This window comes from Protopterus annectens, chromosome 1.part0 (genome assembly GCF_019279795.1).
Source record: "Protopterus annectens isolate FY-2018-M chromosome 1.part0, PAN1.0, whole genome shotgun sequence".
NCBI lineage: Eukaryota > Metazoa > Chordata > Ceratodontiformes > Protopteridae > Protopterus > Protopterus annectens.
In genome coordinates this window covers 655,627,176-655,633,175 of record NC_056725.1, presented here as the reverse complement: position 1 = coordinate 655,633,175, position 6,000 = coordinate 655,627,176, and the positions used below count along the sequence as shown (strand labels likewise).

Here is a 6,000-nt window from a genome sequence, read left to right as displayed (position 1 = left end):
CTTTGGCAAAATGCCTCAAAGATGAACCATTTTCACGTCACAGAGATTTTAAAGGAAATATAACTTAACTTTCCTGATGTTTTATCATATGTAATACATATTACAGTGAGTATGCAGTAGTGTATATGTGACATTGGATCTGTGGCAGTTAAAGTCTACTTTACTCACACACATCTTTTATCGAGATCTGTTTAACAGATCTGTGAGTCATCCTGCAGACAAGATAGTATGAGTCCAACAAACTGCTCCAAATCAGAGGTTTAGTTTTTCATATTGGGGACATATGTAAGAGTGCAGCAACCAAACTCTAAGGCTTGTCAAGTTCCTGTAAGTGACCTTAGGTATAGTTTTAAGGGCTTTGGATGAAATCTCATCAGTCAAAAGTATATATTAGTATTTCATGATAGTATTTCATGGCTGTCATGGTGATCTTCTCTACAAGTGGGCAGTCATATAAAAATATATCTCCCATCTTTACAGCTTCTTTGTGGATGGTAGTGTTTATTCTAGATGTCAACTCCGCTTTATTTGTCACCCACGTTATGGAATTATGCATTATATGAGCATAATGTCTGTGCTTTAGTAATTCACCATAATGAAGAAACTCAGTCAGATGTGACTGGGGAGAACTATCTGCCATGATAATAGTACTGGCAGCAGATGACTATCCATACATGGTGAATATGACATAATTATATTCTATATATAACCTGCCTGAATAGTGTATTATATGATTATATTCTTGGTGTTGTTGTACATCCTGTGTGACTTATATATTTTTAAATGTCCCTGTTCTGCACATTTTTGCAAAGTGATTTATCAAAACACACAGCTTGTATAATAACTTTCCCTTCGTTGGACATATAGTGCTGAGGAGAGCACTCCTGGCAAATATTAAAGATTAAAGCAAAACTGATATTATGAACTTTCATTATGTCCAAACTTGGGGATGGGATCCATTCATTATACAACTTTTTTTTACTTTTCTACATCTTAATTATGTGTGCAGTCTCATTTTTCAAAACACTGTTCATTGTATCAACACACTCTATTTCCTGTTTCCCTACATCACCTACCTGTCTAATGAACTTGCAAAAGCAATCAAGGTTTCTAGTGTCAAGTGTTAGTCTGACAAGTTTCCTTTTAACGTTCTTTAAAATGCTGTTTTGAAATAACTACCCCACCTAGGAAATGAAGCCTTGAATCAAGAGTCGTGAGGCAGCAATTGCTGTTTCATACTTCATTTTCAAATACAAAACTGGATTAGGAATTAGTAGGAGACTCACAACTACTGTTTCCTGTTTAAATGCTATTTTGCATTTTCTTGGAATATGTGCTGAATAATTAAGTGCAGGTTCAAGAAAAAAAATTCCATACTCAATGTCATTGCTTAATGCTTATTAACCTCACTGCTGTGGAAGCAATCTAGCATCAGAATGCTGTTTTTTTCAGATAGTTTGTTTTGCAACATATGGAACAGACAGCACTAGTAATTTCAAGGGTTAAAGCAAATAAAACTACTTTGCAATACATTTTTAAGTGTTTGTATTCCTAATACTAACCTAATGTAAGGTCACAGGTCACAGTTGGGCCTCTGTTACACTGGGTTTTGAATAAGAACATTACCCCACCAGATGCGCAGTAGCAAGGACCGCCAAAACCCCGCCCAGCACTTTGCTCATGATGTTTATTTTGAAAAGTGCTTTGAATAAATATGGGAACCCATCTTCAGAAAGACGAGTATGCTAAAAGTTGTTATTTCAATACAAAGCCTTTTCTCCCTTATTTGCGGGTACCAGGATTTCCAATTTGCAATTTTTTTAAAGGGGAGAGGTGCGAACACATAGTATGCTGCACGAATAAAAACTATTATACAGACCTAGGGCCGATAGCCTAGTACCTACCTATGAACGTATTCTGTAAAGGTGCAGGTGGCGTAGGGTTACCACCTGTCCCACTTTGCGAGGGACAGTCCCTCTTTGGGCAGTTGTGTCCTGACAAAAAATTTAAAAAATGGCAAATGTCCTGAGATTTTAGGACAAAATTATTTCCTATATTTTATGTAATAGTTGCATAAAACAGTCCTTCTGTATCGAAAATACCTAAATGTTATAAGAAACAGAATAAGCAACTAAAATGGTACAAGAATAAGCTTTTATTTAGGTAAAAAAGTTAAGTTCTAACCTTTGTACTGACCATGGGTATGTGTCGGCCTGTAAAATCTGATGTTTGTGCCAAAAATGTCCCACTTTGGCAATTTCAAAAGGTGGCAACCCTAAGGTGGCGACCTTTCTGGGAGGTCTTTTTTATTGCATTTATTGTATGTATTCATTGTCCCACTGCCTTAGAATATTGTTTGTTGCTTTATCTCCACAAAAATGTTTAAAGAAAGGTGGGGCTCGGCCCCCTGCAAGAGCAATTACTGCTGCACAACATTATACCAAAGAAAGCTGGGGGGGGGGGGTCCGTGCATTATGGGTCCGGAGTGCAAAACTGTAACTTCTGGGTACTGCGTACATACTGCCGTTCTGACCCGCTTCTTACCCTACAACACAGTAATGTGGTTAAGACTAAGTACAAAGTGACAAAGCAAGTCAAGACACCTAGGGTATGCAGTGGTTTTGACGGTGCACTTACAAATATACAAAAATAAGGATAACTTTATTTAATCTCTGTTTTACATATTGTATATCAAAAGCTGTGGTAACTGTAAAGATAACATAAAAAAGCACGACGCCTGTGTTACAAATATTCATCGTGATACTGTATAATCTGCACGACTTGTCACTCAGTCCTGACAGTCTTGTAGGCCCCACCCATTCCTCCGCGAAAATCGCGGTGGGGTAATGTTCTAATACAAAGCCAGTATCTGAAAAAAGGGATTCAAAAATGTATGCGAATTTCTACTACTCGGAGCAACAAGCTGTAAACTTTAATTGTGTATAACAGTGTTTATCATATCAATTAAAAGGCAGTGTGCTACGATGTAGCAACACAATGTTAATAAATTATATAATGCAATACTGTACAATTTGAAGTAAACTGTATCATATCTATTCTTAACCCCCATTCTTCTCGTAAATTCCATTCCTATCCTATTCCTTGCTACACCGAGCCTCCCCTACACTTAAATTCACAAGTCCTGAACTGCCGAAACAATGAGAATTACAAACACAGGTAGTTTCTGCCTGGTGCATTCAGGACGCCAACAGAGTCCCTCCTGGCCACAGCACCATCACATTCCACTGACAAAGGAACTCGCATGCATTTTAATCTAGAATTCTCACCAGCCACGGTACTCTTTACATAAACTTCCCGCGTTAGCACAATGCTTTTATGTTGACCAAGTAATATGAGAATGGAATTTATTGGGGTTTTAACTATATATATATGTGTGTGTGTGTGCATGTATGTATGTGTGGTACGAAAGACATATTTCGTATTTATTATATGGGGGGGGGGCACATTATGTTTGAAAGGCAGTCGCATCCCTCCACACAACTGCATTCACTATTTACTCCGTCTCCAACAACGCCTTTTGCACATTACAGTTTTGTGTCTTTCGGCTTTTCCCGGTTAGGGGTCGCCACAGCGGAACTCCCGTCCGCTAATGATTGGCAGTTCATTTTTACGTACCGGCTTGCCAGGCCTGACGCACAACCTTCAACGAAGGTACGCCCATTCACGCACGTCTCTACGCAGAAGACGCTATTTGGCCCTTATGATTATCACAACAGACCCATCGACGCGTTATATTGCGTCATCATTCTTCGCCGTTATATACTGTAGCGAGGATCGCATTTGAGGTTTAGTAATGGATTAAAAGTAGTGTGAGTCTTAGTTATACTTTCGTGTTAGGTATGTCTTTTATTTTAAAGGATGATTTTTTTCTGTACCTTACCGATGCAAAACTGTCAATGTGTAGATTTTTGTTTCAGTTTACTTTGTCGGTTTATCTTAAAATTTGAGGTTTTCTGGCAAATAAGTGAGGATTGAAGCCACTAAATAACGATGTACATTTCAGTTAGACTTCATATCCTTCAGAAAAATGCATGCTAACACAAATCCTGTAATTTTAGCATCTCTTTAAATTTATAAAAAAAACATTTAATATCGGTCTTCAACTGTCCAGATTTTTGGCCTGTTCCTCATAAAATGTGTGATTTTATGGCAAATCACTAGGATGATCCGAAGATTAAAGTCACTGAATAATGACATACGTTTGAGTTTCAGACTACATATCTTTCAGAAAATGTATTTTAAAAATATGTCCCTATTTTTGGGCCTCTGTCCCCCCATTTTGCTGGAATTTGTCCAGATTTCTTGCACTAATAGGTTGAGAGGTATGTTGCCCCTCCCCCAATTTTTTTAGGCTTTGCCCACATTTCTTATGCTAAGAGGTTAAGAAGTACGGTCCGATGTTCCTAGCTAGTGAGCATGGTGAATTACAGTGTCTGTCATTGTTTTGTGTGTGTTTTTAGTCAAGATTTTCCTCGCCTTTTTATGGAGAAACCAATTAGAATTAGTATTCTCTCACATACCTCTCAAATGTACCTCATTATGAAAAATGTTTCTCATTTCTGAACTTTAAATGTCCATGTTTCCTATAATTCCACATTGAAAGGTCTTTCACACATTTAGTGTTACTGATGTCCATGATAAATGGCACTGAATCGTATTGATTCATCAAGACAACCTTTTTAATACAAAGTATCAAGTTTTAACTTTCATGTGAGCTGCCTAATTGAATTGATCAGTAAGCTGTAAGAAATTCTTCCACATTTTGCCCCTTTTTTTTCACATTATGAGAGGCAGTGTACCTCATTTTGGAGACGGAAGGTTGAGAGCTATGTGCTCTCATTATGCATAATGTATAATGGACAGCTTAGAAACGCAACGTGCTCTGGTGGGGTCTACTATAACATATATAGTATAGAACGTACTTTCTGGTCTGTGTAAGCTACAGTAGACTGCCTGTTATCTGGCCTCTGTTTAACCAGCCATCAAATTTCTGCCGTAGCCCTAGCAAAAGACAATAGAGAACAACAACACTTCTGCCTCCTCTGGGCTAAATAATGACAGACATTTGAGTTTTAGACTTCATATAAATTAGAAAAATGCATACTAACACAAATCCTGTTATTCTAGGTGATTTATAACTTATAAATGCTGTTTTGTATGCTTTTTCCTGATTAACCAGCCATTCGTTTATCCAGCCTATGTTGCGGTCCCAGTGAGACTGGATAAGAGGGAGTCTACTGTATCTTTCATTGTTTTTCATTTGTATAGTTTACACTATTTTGAGTGATTTTACTTTAAACATTATGCAAATGTTTGTTATTGTATCAAGGCATCATTGTCTGTGATGTGCATTGTATGGAACCACGGTCCTTTACCAAGTTGTTTAAGAACAGTACCTAAAGTCATTGGGAACTTTTTATTTGGTAAGGTAGTATAACAGTCTGATCTGTTTAGATATGTTTTACCTTAATGATTACTTTTCCATCTATTGCATCACAATGGCACTTTCACCTGCATTAGTTATGTAGTTCTTGCTGCAGATGGTAGAACATCAGTATTGTTACAGAGTGGTGGTGTTGACCTAATGATTATTATTGTGTTAGCTTTATAAATAAACTGTACCAGTGTCCCAAACCTGTCTGTAATACTGGGATGATGCTCCTGATTGCTTTTGTCTTTGTTTCTTTGATGTAAGAAACTGAGAGGCACATTCCTACCTGGGTGTTCAACTGGCACAACGCCATGCAAAGGCTCCCATTTGTTCAGGGAACTGTTCAAAGCTTCCAGTGGGTGATTATTAGTAAAGTTACTTTATGCATACACCTTAACAGAAATTAGAAATGTTACTGTAGATTGGAGATATAAATATTCACTTTATTTTATGGTAGTTCAGTTTTGCAGACAAGAGTGTGGTGCAGGCAAGAGTGTGGTGGGTGCTATCTTCCATGCTAGGGTTGCAGGTGGGATGTGTGGGGACAT

General features: G+C 37.7%; 1 protein-coding gene across 1 annotated transcript in view; it reads left to right on the top strand.

The window, feature by feature from the left end:
* Positions 1 to 3,739: 3,739 nt before the first annotated feature.
* Positions 3,740 to 6,000, top strand: part of GTF2H5 (general transcription factor IIH subunit 5) — a 295,029-nt gene continuing 292,768 nt past the window's right edge. The window contains exon 1 of the mRNA XM_044061978.1: positions 3,740 to 3,858. The gene's annotated coding sequence lies outside the window, so the exon portion shown is untranslated. The remainder of the gene's footprint in view (positions 3,859 to 6,000) is intronic.